Source organism: Eschrichtius robustus, chromosome 10 (assembly GCF_028021215.1).
Source record: "Eschrichtius robustus isolate mEscRob2 chromosome 10, mEscRob2.pri, whole genome shotgun sequence".
NCBI lineage: Eukaryota > Metazoa > Chordata > Mammalia > Artiodactyla > Eschrichtiidae > Eschrichtius > Eschrichtius robustus.
In genome coordinates this window covers 28,089,155-28,105,854 of record NC_090833.1, presented here as the reverse complement: position 1 = coordinate 28,105,854, position 16,700 = coordinate 28,089,155, and the positions used below count along the sequence as shown (strand labels likewise).

The following is a 16,700-nucleotide window of genomic DNA, read 5'->3' as shown; positions in this document are numbered from 1 at the left end:
TACTCTTCTCTACATGTACCACTCTTCCCACCATGCTACCCCATTCTCCTGACTAATCTCAACTGACTCCTCAGGAATTAGATTAAATATAATTTATTTTAGGAAGTCCTTCCTGCCCCCCCACCATTGAATTAGATGTTAATCCTAGGTTCTGCCCAAGCCCAGTGCTTACTCTTTCCACTTTTCCATCTCATGGTAATTGTCTATTTTCTTGTGGTAGTTTCAAAACATGTCTATATATTAACACTTGTCCAATGAAGAGGTGGAGTCTAATTCCCCTCCCCCTTGAACATGAGTGAGCTTTTGTCACTGCCTGGAGGAACAGAATGCATGCTGTTGTGATGCTGTATGACTTCTGAAGCAAGGTCAGAAAAGGCCATGCAATTTCTGCTGGTTTGTGTTGGGCTCATTCTTGGAGCCTGATCACCAGGCAGTGAAGAAGTGGAAGGACTATACAGATGGGCCATATTGTGGTGCTATAGCTACCGCCTCAGCTAGGATGTCAGCCTACAGCCAGCATCAACCTCCATACAGGTCAATGAAGAAGTCTTCAGGTGATTCCAGGCCCTGGCCTTTGAACTTCCCGAGAAGATGTGGAACAGAGATGAGCTCCTGCTCTGATCCTTGCCAAAATTAGAGATTTGTGAGCAAAATAAATGACTGGTTTCGTTTTCAGCATTAATTTTGGGTGGCTTCTTAGGCAGCAATACATACTGGAAACACTTGTTCATTTTCCCAGTACCCTCTTGAAGATAAGGACAGTGGTCAGTTAACTAATGTATCTGCAGAACCTGGCGTATGATAGGTGCTCCGTATGTAATGAATGTGGATGAAAGAATAAAATATGGTTCCAGCTTCTGAAAAGCAGTTTCAGAGGATGAACTTCACTGAAAAGATGGAGGCCATCTTTGAGACTTGGGATTTATTTTGAAGAAAACAAGTACCATTGACATGTCTCATGGCAAAAAGTGGGTTTCTGCTTCCAGCACCATTTCACATTCATGGGAGAAGAAGCAATATGCCCAAACTACACTTGACTAAAGGTTTGTCTCAGTGTCTTTAGCTATAGAACTCAGTTGCCCAGAATGAGGAAAATTACATTCTCCTATAAAGTCATGGTCTCAGAAAGTATGAATGTGAGTCTGAGGAACAATTTGTAAAATAATCCATTTACTCTAGATAAGAGGGGCCGCCTTAAAAGACTGTATAAAATTTAAGAGTTATGAATTGCTAAGCAAAAGCAGGGCCCTTAATAGCTCCCATAGCTTTGGGGACCTCTCCTTGCTTTCTCGGGATAACTCATAGCTACTGCTTGTCAACTTCCTTCCAAGAACATCTCCCCTCCCCTTCTTGGTCTATAAAATCTTGGCTTCTGTTCTTTACTAAAGATTCTTTTCATGAATATGTCAGTGGTTGTGTGTGTGTGTGTGTGTGTGTGTGTGTGCATATGCACACAAGCACTGGTCGCAGCTTTACAGGTTAACATTTTTGGTAAAACTAGGAAAAGCACCCTCTCCATGCACTATCTAGTCATGCTGTCTTTATGGCACACCCAACAGGCACCTTCTCGGAAGAGAACCACAATGTCAAGGCTTCAGTCTGGCCAAGCCCAAGGCAGACCTTCATGGATCAGTTGGTTACTGAGTGCCTCTGGGCGTGTCTGAATGCCTCCAGCCCACACTTAGAAATGGCTAAAGAAATCCTGAAGATTTTATATTTGCCAAAAAGTCTGACCAGAAAGAACAAAAGCTGTTGCTAAGTGGAATTCACAAGGGTAGCTGTTTAGTGAGTCAGTGCATCACAGGAAAGGAAGTTACATATCCCTCCTGTGAGAAGTATCCTTGGCAGAATTCTATTATTATTTATGACTTAGATTCCAGGATTCACTAAGAAGGAATGGGAGACTGGGTGCACACAGATGAAAGAAACGACACTGCTTCAGAGCCAAATGTTCAGTCTTCTCCAACACCAATCAATATGTAGTTTGATTGCTATAGTTACTGCTAATGCAGTGTAATGTAACTATATTTTTTTTTCAGCTTATTAGGTTCATGAAAATTGAATCAAGTTTTCAGAATTTTATTTTATTTTTCCATAATCAGTTAGAAGATCTGTTCTGGGTCCAATTAATACATTATTTTAATTCCTTCCTCATATATTCAGCAAACATTTGGAATGCCCATATGTATCAGGCACAGTGTTATTCATTTGAGAAACAAAAATGAGTAGGGCAAAATTCTTGCCCTTAGGGAGTGTGGCGTTTTACGACAAAGCTAAACTTCTGAGGAAAAATCTTAGGATAATTTTAGAAGCACATAGGATCTTGGCTTATTAGGTATTTCAATAAACCACTGAATGAATAGTCTTTATAAGCACATAGTAGGTATACAACAAAAACATTTCTGTAATCACATCAAGCAAATCACAATATCTTTTGGCCGCTGCTCACTCGCCTCCTGTGTGGCCTTAAGGTGTGGTTCAGTTCTTAGCAGTAGCAGTACCCTTTCTGCAAGTTAATTCATCTATGGATAACGAACAAATAAAACAGAAGTAGAGCTGCTCCACTTGAAGTGTGAGTAAGGGAGGACCCCAGACATCTTCTGATTCGATCTCCCTCTCACACACAGCAACTCCTAAGAAAGCTTTGCAAAAGGCCAAGGATTCCACCAGGCACTGTCTGAAAACCATGCACTAAGCAAGTGTCCAAAATCCTCTCCAGCTCTGAAAGTCTGTGTAGATGACTCTTAGTCACTGCCCTGAGGACTGAGTGACCCTAGACTCCTAACTTGGCTTCTCAGCTCAGTGGGCCGACTTGCAGGCACAATGCCCATTTGCCCCTCCAGACTGTGAGCTCATTTTATGTAGAAAATGGATTTATTCAACCTTGTATCTCCAATTCCTACCATGAGGCTTGGCACTAAATTAGTGACAAGAGTGAACATGGAATGATGAGGACAACTTGGATTGTCCTGAGGGAAGCCATTATTGGAATAGGGGGAGAAGGGGCACATGCTGCTATGGACTGGATGTCTGTGTCCAACCCCACCCCAGTTCTTAGGCTGAAATCCTAAGCCTCAAGGTCATGGTATGAGGAGGTGGGGCCTCTGGGAGGTAATTAGGTCATGAGGGTGGAGTTCTCCTGAATGGGAATACTGTCCTTATACAAGGGACCCCAGAGTGCTCTGTCACCCTCTTTCTGCCATGGGAGGGTACACCAAAAAGACAGCAGTCTGCAACCTGGCAGAGGCCCTCACCAAAACTTAATCATGCTGGCACCCAGACTGCGAACTTCTAGCCTCCAAAACTGTGAGAAGTACATTTCTGTTGTTTATAAGCCACCCAGTCTGTGTTATTTTGTTACAGCAGCACAAATTGCCTAAGACATACACTCTCATCGCCACCTAGCTACCTACTTATCTGCACACACACACACACGTGTGCACACACATGAGCACACACACACACACTCCTCACCCTTATTCAGGGCAAGAGAGGAGTAGAATGTCCTATTTGACTCTTTCCCTACCCTAGATAACTTGTGTTCTGGAGCCACTTCCTACACAGTTACTTATTATTATATTTAAACCCGTAGGACGCTCACCTATTCTTATTCCATCCTCCTTTTTACCTCCAGCCTTTTTGCCTTCTCTCTTATGCTCTAAGTAGACATTCAGTACATGTTGCTTCTTTCCCCCTATTTGTCCCATGATGGGATCTTCAGACTCAAATCAGCACAGTCAGATCCTCAGAATCTGCTCCAGTTTGTTAATGTCTTTCCTAAAATCAGACACGTGGTTCTAGAAACAATTCTACTGATGCGTGTGACTATTAGAAAGTACAGTGGGAGTCTTCCCTGGTGGTGCAGTGGTTAAGAATCCGCCTGCCAATGCAGGGGACATGGGTTTGAACCCTGGTCCTGGAAGATCCCCCATGCTGTGGAGCAATCAAGCCCTTGCACCACAACTACTGAGCCCGTGCTCTAGAGCCCAGGAGCCACAACTACTGAGCCCGCATGCCACAACTACTGAAGCGGGTGCACCTAGAGTCCATGCTTTGCAACAAGAGAAGCCACCACAATGAGAAGCCCGTGCGCTGCAACGAAGAGTAGCCCCTGCTCGCTGCAACTAGAGAAAACCCGCGTGCAGCAAGGAAGACCCAATGCAGCCAAAAATAAACAAATAAATTAATTAATTTAAAAAAAAATCTAATCCTTTAAAAAAAGAAAGTACAGCGGGATGGCCATTTCCATCTGATACCAATACTATTCTTCTATTATTCAGCAACCATTTTATACAGTTGACTCACATTACTTTTGAAATTGACTTAAATATCCATGTCTTCTTTTCATGAACTAACAAGAAGTAAATTACCCCCATTCTATACTTGTGCATTTTTTAAAGCACAGGTTTAGGACTTTATATTTGTCTTTATTAAAAATCTTTTATTAGTTTGGGGTGTTGTTCCAGTCTGCTTTTTATTTCTTCTTAAAAACTCTTGATTTTGATATTCATTGTACTCAATATCTCTGAAAACGTTGAGTAAAGGTATGTACAGATTTCATTCAAGTTATTGATAAAATCAGGGAACAATTAGAGTCCTATGACATACCACTATATACCTCCCTCGAGGCTGCCCTGGCTCATTAACCACTTGTTTAACCAGCAACAGCTCTACTGCATTACCATCTAGGTGCCTTTTCTCCATCTTGTCCTCAAGGAAACATTTTAACTTTACTGAAATCAAGATACACTGATTTTAAGGAATTTCTCCTTTCTATCAGTGTCAACCCTATCATAATCAGAAACAAGGTTGGTTTAGCATGGCTTGCTCTTAGTAAACCCACGCTGTTTTGTTTGCTATGTGCTTACAAACCATCTGTTTCACTACCTGATGCCAGAGATTATACATCAAACCCATTGTTTTCATGAATTTACTTTTTTCTATATTAAAAGTTAGATTTATTGCATGCAGAACTGAATTTTATTCTATTTTTATTAATAAATCATAAGATATTTGGGTAAGACTTTGTATATTATACATTCATAAATAAAAATATATATTAATGTCTTGTCAGGACCTTGATTTTGTCACAAATTGAGAGTTGAGAAAATACAGGGATCTTATGCATATGTTGTCCCCATGGGTCATCAGGCCACTATCTCCATCACTGTGTTTATATAGTGTTTCCCTCGGTGCCCTTCACTGCTCCTCTGTCTAATACTGTTGATAAGCACAATGGTGGAGCCCCATCCAGCAGGCATACATAGCGGTTTGATGCAAATGATTTTATAATAGGCTGGGAAAGCAAGGTGACATAATGGAAAGAAGTTAACTATACTAAGACAGCACCATCCAAACAGCAACTATCCTAGTCCAGAGAGAATGCACAATAAATACTACCAGTGAAGATGGAGGAGACAGGAAGCAGCCTATGTTTCACTCCATCCTTATCCCCAGTAGGTAGTGTTATCATGTCCATACTTCATGGAATGGAACAAAACAAATCCATATCCCTGAACCCATTTTTAATAAAGAATAATAATATTTATTATTACCAGTAATAGCCAATAATAGCCAAAGGAAATTTAAGGTACAATCCAGCTCTCGTACCATTTGTTTTTATAGTTAATGTGTGCTGGATCATGAAGAGCCAGAGTAGAGAGGGTGATGGAGAGTTAGGCGATGAACTCATGCTGTGCCTAGAGCTGGCCTGTCTGCCTCATGGCGTTTGTGTGCATCCCAACAAACCCACAGGTGTTGGCTTTCCTTTGCAGGCCTCACAGTTTTATGTTTCAGGAATTTTATGTACCTTTATGTATGAAGTTGACCTTCATAAAAGAGGACCCTTAGAGTTTTAATAATTTTTATGCGCTTCGCTGTGCTTCCCACACCCTTCTTGTCTGCGCTCTTTCAAGAAAATCCTAATGGAACTCCATGAAATGAGCTCTCGTCTTTAGTTCAGACTTAATTTGTAACAGTTCTAGAAAAACACAACACTGCCTCTTTTCCAGACAGAATATTGCAAAGCCAGTCTCCTCTGTAGAGTCAAACACACAATCATCGCCACACAGGAAACAACTGCAAAGCTGCCCCCAAATTCTTAAGCAGACTGAGGGTTGGGACCGGGAGAAAGAGAAACAAAAGTTGCTTCAATCACGAAAAATATTTTGAGAAGCATTAGGAAGATGTGAGGAGTCTGGCACAGTAAATTTTGCTTGACTAGAATATTCAGGGAATAGGCTCTGGCTTTGTTCTTGTTGGTTCACTTTGTTTTAAACCCCCTAATTAAAAAGCTGCTATGCTACTATATAATTCCACTTGCATGTCATTCTGGAAAAGACTAAAGAGCAGAGACGAGATCACTGGTTTCCAGGGTTAAAGGTGGGAGGAAGGGTTGACTATAGAGGGGCAGCACAGGGTACTCTGGGGGGCGATGGATCGGTTCTGCATCTTAATTTTAGTGATGGTTGCATGACTCTGTGTGTTTTTCAGAATCTATAGAACTGAACACTAAAAAGAGTGAATTTTGATGTATATAAAAATAAATGAAGCAAGAGTTTAAGTTGCTGTGTGAGGTAGAAGGAAGACTGCTGGATTGGGATTCCGGTGACTTACCTTCCACTTCGGCTAGCTGCATTCCCCTCTCTTGTTATTTTTGCTTTCATTCTCATTACTAGAAATTGTTCTGAAATTACTAGATGTGCCTGCCCTAGGAAGCAGAACATGCAGGGGGAGAATATCAGTCTTCCTTGGCCGGTGTAAATATCTGAGCCACTTCCCGGGACACGGAGGGTAAAAACCAGTGTGGTACCACAGCCCTTCCCAGCTGAATACTCTCCCTTCCCTGTCCTCCTCTGGTGCTTTGCACCTCCACCAGCCATCATACGTTAATAGATTTTACTAGAGTATTAATGCATTTATTTATTCATGCATTTCATTATAAGCAAAATTAGCAGTTATGTTCTTAGATGCACTGAATGAGTTCAATAATCAGGCTCTTGAGAGAGCAACCTATGGTTGTTTGTGATTAGATTCAGCCACATAGAGATGTCTGTACTGAGCTGTCTTCCTGTGCATATTCTCTGCGCTGTGAGCTCTGCCTGTGTCTCCTGTAAAAGCTCTTATGATAGAGTAAGTGCCTGAAACAGACGGTCCAGAGAAATCCTCCTACTGTGACAATCTTTAGTGTACACTTTTAACCCCTGCATTGAGGTGTTCTTTGTAATAACAAATATTTATTGTAATGCTTTTCCAGGTTTGCTAATGATTTGCCCTCAGCATTTCTATATGACTGGCCCCAGGGCATTTTTATGTGTCTCATTTCCAATACCTTCTCTCTTTCATCAATGTTCTCTGTCTTTAGAGTTGGTCTCCTGGACTATCTGATTGTTCTGTGTTTTGCTAGTTTTTCTTATATGATTTTGGGAATTCAAAAATTTAGTTAAAATTTATACTTTTCAGCCATTTAAGCTTCTTATAGCTTTTAATTATGTAAACTGACACACAATCATTGTGTGGTAGCATATTGGTTGACTATAGATATCAAGTGAAACTTTGCCTAGCAGAACCTTGGGGTGGCATGTCTATGCATTATAAATTACATGTAGAAAGATTGCAGTACTTACCACATTTTGTTTGTTTCAGGTGGTACCCAAGTTCCAGAGTTACTGGCAGAGACTGTAGAACTCTGCAAAATGGGGGGGGAAGGCTTCCAGTCAGAAGTTATCTTTGACTCCATCACCACCCTTCACCTACTACTGGATGTCATGTCTTGTCAACTCCCTCATTTCTCTGCCATACCCTCTATCCCCACTGCCCCTGCCCTTGAATAGGCCTCCACCCTCTCTATTCCTGGACATAACTACTGGTCTAAGGAGCTAGGTGCATAGAAAGTACTCAGTCAATATTGGGTGGACGGTTGGGTGGATGGATGGATGATTAGGTGAATGCGAAGGAAGGGGGGAGAGAAGTAGGGGAGAGAAAAAATGGAAAGAAGAAAAGAAAGAAGGAAATTGTTCTTTTTTATGTCACATGAATAGAGTGTTTGCAAATCAGAAATGACCATGCTGTGAAGCCCATTTAATTTCCTAGCTCTCTAAATGGCAGAATGAAACCAAAGACATAAATTCTCCCCTCCCCCATTCACCATGGAGTCCACCATGCACGTGGAGAGTTGGCATCTGATGACTAATAATACTTTACATTCCACCAGCAAAAAATAGAGAAATAAAACCGAATTCTCACAACTTCCTGGGAAGATGACGGGGCATCCAGTGCCTTTTGCTGACAGGCCCCCTCTCACCCCACACACGGCTGCACAAGTCACCATGACCCTCAGTAACAGTTGCCTGACTGCCTGTTCTTTCAAACTAGAAAGGCCCACCACATCAACTCCTCGAGAGAGCTAAGTCCTTCTCCTCACTTGCCTGGGAGTCTGAAACCACAGAAGCCAGGCTCACCAAGAGAGAGGCAGCCTGGGCTATAAATTGATTAACTAAAGTAACAAGCTGGAAGATAGAAACCCACTCTTAAGACCATCACTCTCCTTTTTTGGTGGAAATCGAATCCTCATATTAAACTGTGTTTATCATATCTCTGTTAACCAAGAACTTTTTTTCTCTAAATTGCTGGTATTTATTTCAGTTGTATGATACTAGAGCTTAATCATGTTTACGCAGGTGAATGCTTTGTGGCTTTATTACTTACAGGAAAAAGCCCCATAAAATGAATTCAAGTGTGTACGTGGCGGGGGTGGGGGGGGTGGCGGTTATTAGCTCCGGGTCCTGCCTTTGTGACTTTTGCTTGGTGGAACTCTATACTGTGGTCTAAAATGGACTACTTCCCCTTCCCTGGGTGCAACTCTATGGAAACAAGCTATAGCCGGCTTTTTGCCCATAGAAAACCATGTGATTAAAACCAGCTGAGAAGGTGGGAGGGGTGTTGAGCAAACTAAGTGAAGGGGATTAGGAGGTACAAACTTCCAGCTATGAAATAAATAAGTCATGGGGTTGTAATGCACAGCATAGGGAATGTGGTCAGTAATACTGTACTAACTTTGTATGGTGACAGATGGTTACTAGACTTTTGGTGATCTATTTGTAATGTATGTAAATGTTAAATCACTACGTTGTACACCTGAAACTAATATATTGTCTGTCACCTATACTTTAAAAATTAAAAGGAAAAAAGTAAAAAAAATTAAAAAGAAAAACAAACAAAAAAAACAGCTGAGAAGTTAAAAAGCCAATTGCCCATGGCAAAGGCTTAGTAGACGCTTCCTAAAGACAGAGAAGCTCTTTCCTACCACCTTCAGCCAAAGCATGTAGTGAATGCCTGCTTCATGGCTCAGGGAGGTGGTGGAGACCCTACAGTCCTGGACTCAAACATCTCCAGCAATCTGGAGGTTAGGAAGGGGTGAGCAGTGACAGTGTGGTCAAAGATGAAGAGCCAACAGCCTGTACAACTGGCACTACTTAAGTTTATAGCCCTGTGAGGCAAAGACAGTGTCTTTTTAAAACTTATCTATCAGGTGCTCAATGGAGCATTGTGCCAGTGTGGGTAGCTAATTAATAAGCTTTGTTTGCTGATAAATGGAAAAGCATTCCAAGGTCATATGCATCACTTGAGAATCCAGGAGGACCTGTGAGTCAAGGTATGAAGGTGAAGGTGGTAAAGAGCCAATACGTCCTATGAAGTGCTCTTGTTTTGGGCAAAAAAAGACTGGATACCCTTTTCAATAGCCAATGATAGTGACTGTGTGCTGCCAAAATAATAAGAAAACAAGGATTAAAACTTTTCAGCCAAATTGAATTTTCACAATTAAGTATCTTTAGTAAAGCAAGGTATATTATGTTCTCTGCAGGTGGCTTTCTTGTCATTTCAACCCTTTAACAAATGATTCTAAAAGCACCTTTTTAAAAAATGAGATATAATTGCCATATAACGTAATATTAATTCAGGTGTACAACATAATGATCTGATATATGTGTATGTTGCAAAATAACCACCACAAATAAGTCCATCACCATACATAGTTACAAAAAATTTTTTTTCTTGTGATGAGAACTTTTAAGATCTACTCTCTTAGCAACCTTCAAATATACAATACGATATTATTAGCTATAGTCATCATGCTGTACATTACATCCCCAGGACTTATTTATTTTATAACTGGAAGCTTGTACCTTTTGACCACCTTCACCCATTTTGCCTACCCCCAAAAGTACCTTTTCTAAAACTGAAAACCAATTAAAGAGGGGGGAAGAGACCCTCATTCAAGAATTTGGCTCAGCTGCCATCCCACTAGCATCTGGGATTCAATAGATTAATTTGCCCATTTTGATTGGAAGATGCCTACAGAGAGATAAGGTGTTTAAGTGCTTAAAACGGCAGCTTTTATTGGCATCCACCAGAGATCAGCGGGAGAGAGTCATGCTCTCAGGCTGCACCCATCCTGCTCCTAGAATAAGGATTCTCAGCCAGATTTAAACTCCTCAGTGCCAGCTAAGCATGTTATCTCCACTAGTCCCACTGCGTTGTAGAAATGTGGAGATAGAAAGCTGGGCAGATGGCTGTCAGCAAGACCCCGCCATGCCTTAGTCCTCTATGCCAAGGGGTCCTACAGAGAGAGAGTGATGGTTCATTGGATTGAATTATAAAGGAAACTCAGAAAGTTATTTGAAAATGTAAGTGTAACTTCAGTTCACCAGACAGGGCAGTCCATCTTTTTCTTCCCTTTTTTTAATGGACAATTTCAAGAAATAAGGGAATAATATGTTATAGACACATTTGAAGCTCCTTCCAATTTTACTTCCTTCCTTCCCCTTGCATTTGGTGTCCATTAATCCTATGTATTTTTTTATAGTTTCTCTACATATGAGTGTCCATAATCAATAACTAGTATTGTTTCATATGTTCCAAACTTTTTGTAAATGGTAACATGCTGACATTGTATACATCATTCTATAACTTGTTCTTCTTGCACAAATTATGTTTTTTGAGATTTATACATGTTGATAATGCAGTTCTAATTCATTCATTTTCACTGCTTTATAGTATTCCACTGAATGACTTGGCTTACTCATCCATTCTTCTCTTGAGGGACAATTTCATTGTTTTCTATTTTGGATTATCATCATTGTTGTTGCTATGAATATTTTCCAACATGTCATTTTATGCATACGTACAAGAGTTTCTCTAGAACGTATGTCCAAAGTGGAATTGCTTTGTAATCTTGACTTTTCAGGATACTGTCAAACTCAACCAATTTACACTAACATCAGCAGTAAATGAGAGTTCCTGTTGCTTGACATTTTTGACAACATTGGATATTATTGGTCTTACTAATTTTTCCAATCAGATAAATGTGAAATGACGTCTTCTTGTTGTTTTAATTAGTATTTCCCTGATTACCAGGGAGGTTGAACATCTTCTCACTATCTATCAGCCATTCGGTTTTCCTCTGCTGGGAATTGCCCAGTCATACCTTAGTTCACTATTATATTGTATCATTACATTGTAACATTTGTCTTCGTTTTAAGTGATTTTTAGTAGTTAAATGTTCTGAATACTAATCTTTTGTCTCTCTTTGAGTTGTAAATGTCTTCCCAGTGTGTGCCTTGCCATTTCACTTGTGTTTTCTAATGTACAAAAGTTTTGTTGTTTGCTTACTTGCTTTTATTTTTTATTTTATTTTATTTTATTTGGCCACACCGTGCGACTTGTGGGATCTTAGTTCCCCCACCAGGGATCAAAACCAGGTCCACAGCAGTGAAAGCCCAAGTCTTAACCACTGCACCACCAGGGAATTCCCACTTACTTGTTTTTAATATACACAGATTTACCTATCTTTTCCTTCATGGTTTAAACTTTATGTAGCTTGTTTAAGAAATCCTTTCTTAGACCAAGTTCATAAAGATATATAGCAGAACATCTAAAATTTTTAAAGTTTTGCTTTTCAAATTTGTCTCTAATCCACCAGAATGTATTTATTTGTTTATTTAGTTAGTATGTTGAGAGAGGTTTTTTTTTTTCATGTGGTTAACTAAATGTTCTAAGCGCCATTTATTGAATAGTCCATCTTCTCCCAGTGACATATCACATCAGTCCTCCTATATGCACAGGCCCTGACCTGTTGTTCTCTATTTGCCTATTCCAGCAACAATACCACATTGTCTTATTACTACAGTTTTATAAGAAGTCTTGATATGTAGTAGGGCCCCCACCTTATTCTTTAAAAATTTGTTATTCATGAACCATTGATCTTCCAAATAAATTTTAGAATAAGCTTGTCAAGTCACACACAGAATTCTAAATACACTAAATATTTACTTAGTGTATGTAAACATACATACACTGAAAATGCAATAAGAATTTGATTTGGGTCACATTAAATGTATAGATTTGTGCAGAATTGACAGCTTTAAGAATATAGAGTCCTTTCATCCATGAACACAATGTATCCATCCATTTATAAATGTTTTCTTAATGTTTTTCAACAAAGTGTTATACTTCCCTTCATTAAAATCCTGCACATCTTTTTTTTAGATTTATTGTAGGTTCCTAATGTTTTTGTTGCTACTGTAAGTGGCATCTTTTGTCAAATTGATGTTTGTCCTTTGTTGGTGGCAATGGGAATAAATTTGATTATTATATATTGCCCTTATTTCCAGCTGCCTTCTCTTAAAAGTGTTAATACTCTGTCTGTACGTTCTCCTGAAATTTTCTTGTACACAATAACATTGTCTTATATCTTATGCTTTCTTGTCTTACTCTGCTGGCTAAGACTTGATAAATTGAATGTTTAATAGAAGAGCTGATAGCCAGAAAACATGTTCTGTTCGTGACTATAAAGAGAACATTTGAGATCTGGGGAAATTTTAAATATTACCAAATATCACAAGTATTGCTTTCTCCCCTATTTAATGTTTCAGAATGTATGGAGGGTTTGTTTAGAGCACAATAGCTACACTCTAGTCTTCTCAAAAATCGCTATACACCAACTATTATTACCAGTTTTCAGTATGCCTATTGCTGAGCTCCCCCCACACAAAGAACAAATAAAAATTACACAGATTGTTAATTTTTGGCAAAGTTGGCCAATTTCATATTATCCTCAAATGCCACACTACACAGACTGAAAGCATACATAATCATAAATCTCAGCAGGCTGAAGTTGAGACATGCCCCTACCCCCCAAAAACTCTAAAACTATTCTGCATTCAAGTTCTGAACTGATTCGCTTTGAGGCCTTTAAAATGTATTTGTTTGCAAAAAACAAAAGTTCATTGTTGGCATTTGGAGGTGGCTTATTAGTGGCTGTGAGAAATCAGGGTTAGAACTTGAGGTAGGAAGAGAAAAGGAAAGTTCTTAAATTTTAGTGCCTTAACCCAGTAAAATTGTCAGTTCTTAATACAAGAAACTACTTTGTTCAAGAAACCCAATATAGTCATGAGGACCTAGGACCCCAGTAACACTATTCTGGTAGCTATTCCTCATGCTAATGGTCATCACTTTTCTCTTCCCTACAGCAAGAAGCAAAGAGTAGCAGTTTTAAACCTCACCCCTCTACATCCTATTCAAAGATTAGGTTACAATTAAAAGTAGATTTTAAAATCTACACCTTAAAACATAATTTCAAGTATGCTGCATTTTAAAGACACTTCATTACAAAAGTTAAAACTTAGAAAATTAAAGTAGAACATTTATCAAATCAACAAATAAGCTTTTACTTTTTCAGGATGATTTACTGCAAGATTTAAGAGTCCCCTCTTATTTATTGGGTCTTTACAAAAAAAAAAAAAGTGAGACTAAACATCAGCCACTGCCACCTGCAAACTAGAAAATAAAGTTGCTCCTACATGGTTGGGAAAATAATTCATCTTACAGAAATTTAACAAACGAGCTATTTTTTAGGTTCTCATTTGCTAAATCGACAATTCAGAATTTGTGAAGCAGGAGCAACAAGCTGCCGAACCTGAGAGAAGCCTCTAAACGCGCTTGACTGTAGTTTATTTGTTTTGTGGTGTTTGCTAGTTCAGGTACAAAGTGGCAAAAACGGAAAGACACCACCGCTTCCCTACTCTGCCCAGCTCAGGACAGAAAGCGCGCGTTCAGCGTCCAGCGGTTTCGGCGAGGAGATCTCGCCGCTTTAAGCCGCGGGGGACCCTCGGGCCCGCCCACAAGAAGGCGTGGCCGACCCGGTGTCTGCTGGGAGTTGTAGTTCTAGGCCCAAGCGTTTCTTGACTCTTTTCTTCCTACCTCCACCGCGTCCCGCCGCCTACGGACTTCTGAAGCGGCTGTGGATTTAGCCCGAGGCACAACAGGAGGTAAAAGGAGAGGCGATGGGCTCTGTTCAGTGTTTGGCCGCAGCGGCGCGCATGCGCAAGCCGACCTGCTCCACCCGCACCTCTCCGGGCGCGTTGGGGGGCGGGGGACAGAGGTAGGGCCCTAGGCCAGTTTGAGGTGGTACGGCTTGCGGGAGTGCGGTTGTCAGCAGGGAGATAAGGGGAGCTGTCCGACTGTCTTCTCGCCCTACCTCATCCTGCCGTTCAGGACTCTCCCATCTCCAGCCCTTGTCCAACGTGCAGAATTGCAGCCACACGCACACCCGCCCTCTCCCATCTCTCCTTGGGAAGCCTTTCTCTGCTGTGTTGTGAAATCTGTTAGAGCCTCTCAGCCAAGCCCTTTTAGCCCGCCTGGAATTCAAACCGCCCCCTCCCTGCCAAATCCATGTCATGTGAGGCAGCAAAAGGCTTGAGGCACAGGCCCCACAAAGCAATACCCTCGGCAGGTCTCTGAAATTTACAGTCACCCCGCCCTCCTCCTGCGAAGCTGGAACCAGCTAGGTGATAGATTAGATAGATGGATAGATAGAAAGATTACGCGTTTAAGTTTGAACAGGGCTTTCATAGCTTCCTTTGCTCTGGAAGGTGACATCAATATACGAAAAGACACCGAGTGACCCAAGAACTCACGAATGTAGTTGTTGGTGACAAAGCCTCAGGACCACAGCCTCCAGGAGTTCTAAATCCACTGCTTTTTCCACCACTTCACAAATGTCTCACAAACAGCTAAAGGAGGTAACCAGCTGAACCTGATGCAAGTTGCCTTTCCGAATGGTCAAGCTCGGGTTCACCACAGCCTCTCTTAAATTAGTGAGCAGTTGCCCTCAGCAAGTGAGCCCTCCAGCAAACAGAGGATTTTGCTGAGGGAGATGTTTAAGATTAAACACATACTTTGTGCTGGGCTCTGGAAAGATATACATCACATTTTAGCTTAAAAGGTGCCCGTCCCCAAAGACAGGTTGAACCATAAAGCACCCTGTATTTCCCAGAGGATAGCATTAGGCATGCTACGTCTTGTTTGTCTGCCTTTCTTGAGAGTCTGCAGCACTGGTTTTTTCACCATGGTGTCTGCGGTGCTAACACATCGTGGTCTCTTGGTAAATGTCCAGTGATGACATGCATGACTCCAGTGTCTGCCATTCAGGTCTGTGCTCAAAGTCTGTTGGCAGAGGTAGAGATGAGAGTAGAGACGCAGATTTACACAAAGCTTTGGGACAGGAAGGAAGAAGCATGTAACTGCCTGGAGAGGCCCCTGAGGCTGCATGGAGGAAGTATCCTCTAAGCTTTGGAATTGCCCCTCATTGACTTAGCAGATGGGAAGTTATCACACCAAAGCCTCTCTGTGAGCTTTGCCTGACAGGGAAAGGGACTGATTGTTTAAGAGCCAACCAGGACAGGAACACAGATGCTACCCTCTTCCAGGTGGTCATCTGGAGAAGCCGTGCTTTCCAGGGACCCTGGCTTTCTTCAGACATCTTTGGAATGCTCTTTGTGGAAATGCCTTTTGAGTTTTACAGCACATTCTTTTGGACCTCCTCAGCACTGGAAGGAACATCTCGTTCCTTCAGGGATTTGATATTTGGGAACAGCCAGAAGTTATTTGGGATGAAAGTCTAGAGGATGAGGAAGGCAATCATGCTGCATAAGAGATGTTGAAATTTGGGGGAAGGTGTTTGTTTGTCTGTTTGTTTATAGGGGTTCTCATCCTGGTGTGTGTGGAAGTTTTGAGTGTATGTGTATTTTCCTGAGGGATCATGTCTTTAGCTTTTATCAGATTCCCCAAGGACTCCATGATTTAAAAAAGATGAACAACTACTGCTATAGAGTTATGAGATCACTTCTGTGGCCTGTAAGCTCCTCAGAAGGAGAATCACATGGAAGGAGAGCAGAGGGGGAGGTTTCAGCTGCTCCTGGAATTTGATGTGTGGTCTCAGTGGGTTCCAAAGCTCCCGCAGCCTTAGTGCCCCCACATACAAAGTGGAACAATAGCAGCATCCCTGGACTAGACGTGTAATGCAAACTTCCCAGGTGACTCCTTCAAATGACAGCCCTAATTGGGATGTGTGTTACTGCTGTTGTGCTTGTTCAAGGAAATCATCCTCCTGAAGTCAGAGCCAGGGATCTCGCGACAACAAACAGGCCAAATCAGAGAGGGAAGTTGGAGGCTCAAAACGCAGCAAGACTTGCTGAGAATAGTACAAATGGTCAGGGAAGGGCTCATCAAGAAGGGGGAGCCTGGGAAGAGGGAAGAGGGTGCTGGAGCATCACCCTGTCAGGGGCAGAATCAGCCCAGATAGGCAGCGCAGGAGGCCAGAAACAAGGATTCTGCCTTAAGAGTGAAGGTTCTGGTAGAGA

General features: G+C 41.3%; 1 protein-coding gene across 1 annotated transcript in view; it reads right to left on the bottom strand.

The window, feature by feature from the left end:
* ABCA1 (ATP binding cassette subfamily A member 1) overlaps positions 1–14,337 on the bottom strand; it is a 181,829-nt gene extending 167,492 nt beyond the window's left edge. Inside the window, exons 1-2 of the mRNA XM_068553820.1 lie at positions 14,260–14,337; positions 7,626–7,687 (exon numbers count right to left, since the gene is read on the bottom strand). The gene's annotated coding sequence lies outside the window, so the exon portion shown is untranslated. The remainder of the gene's footprint in view (positions 1–7,625; positions 7,688–14,259) is intronic.
* Positions 14,338–16,700: the final 2,363 nt, after the last annotated feature.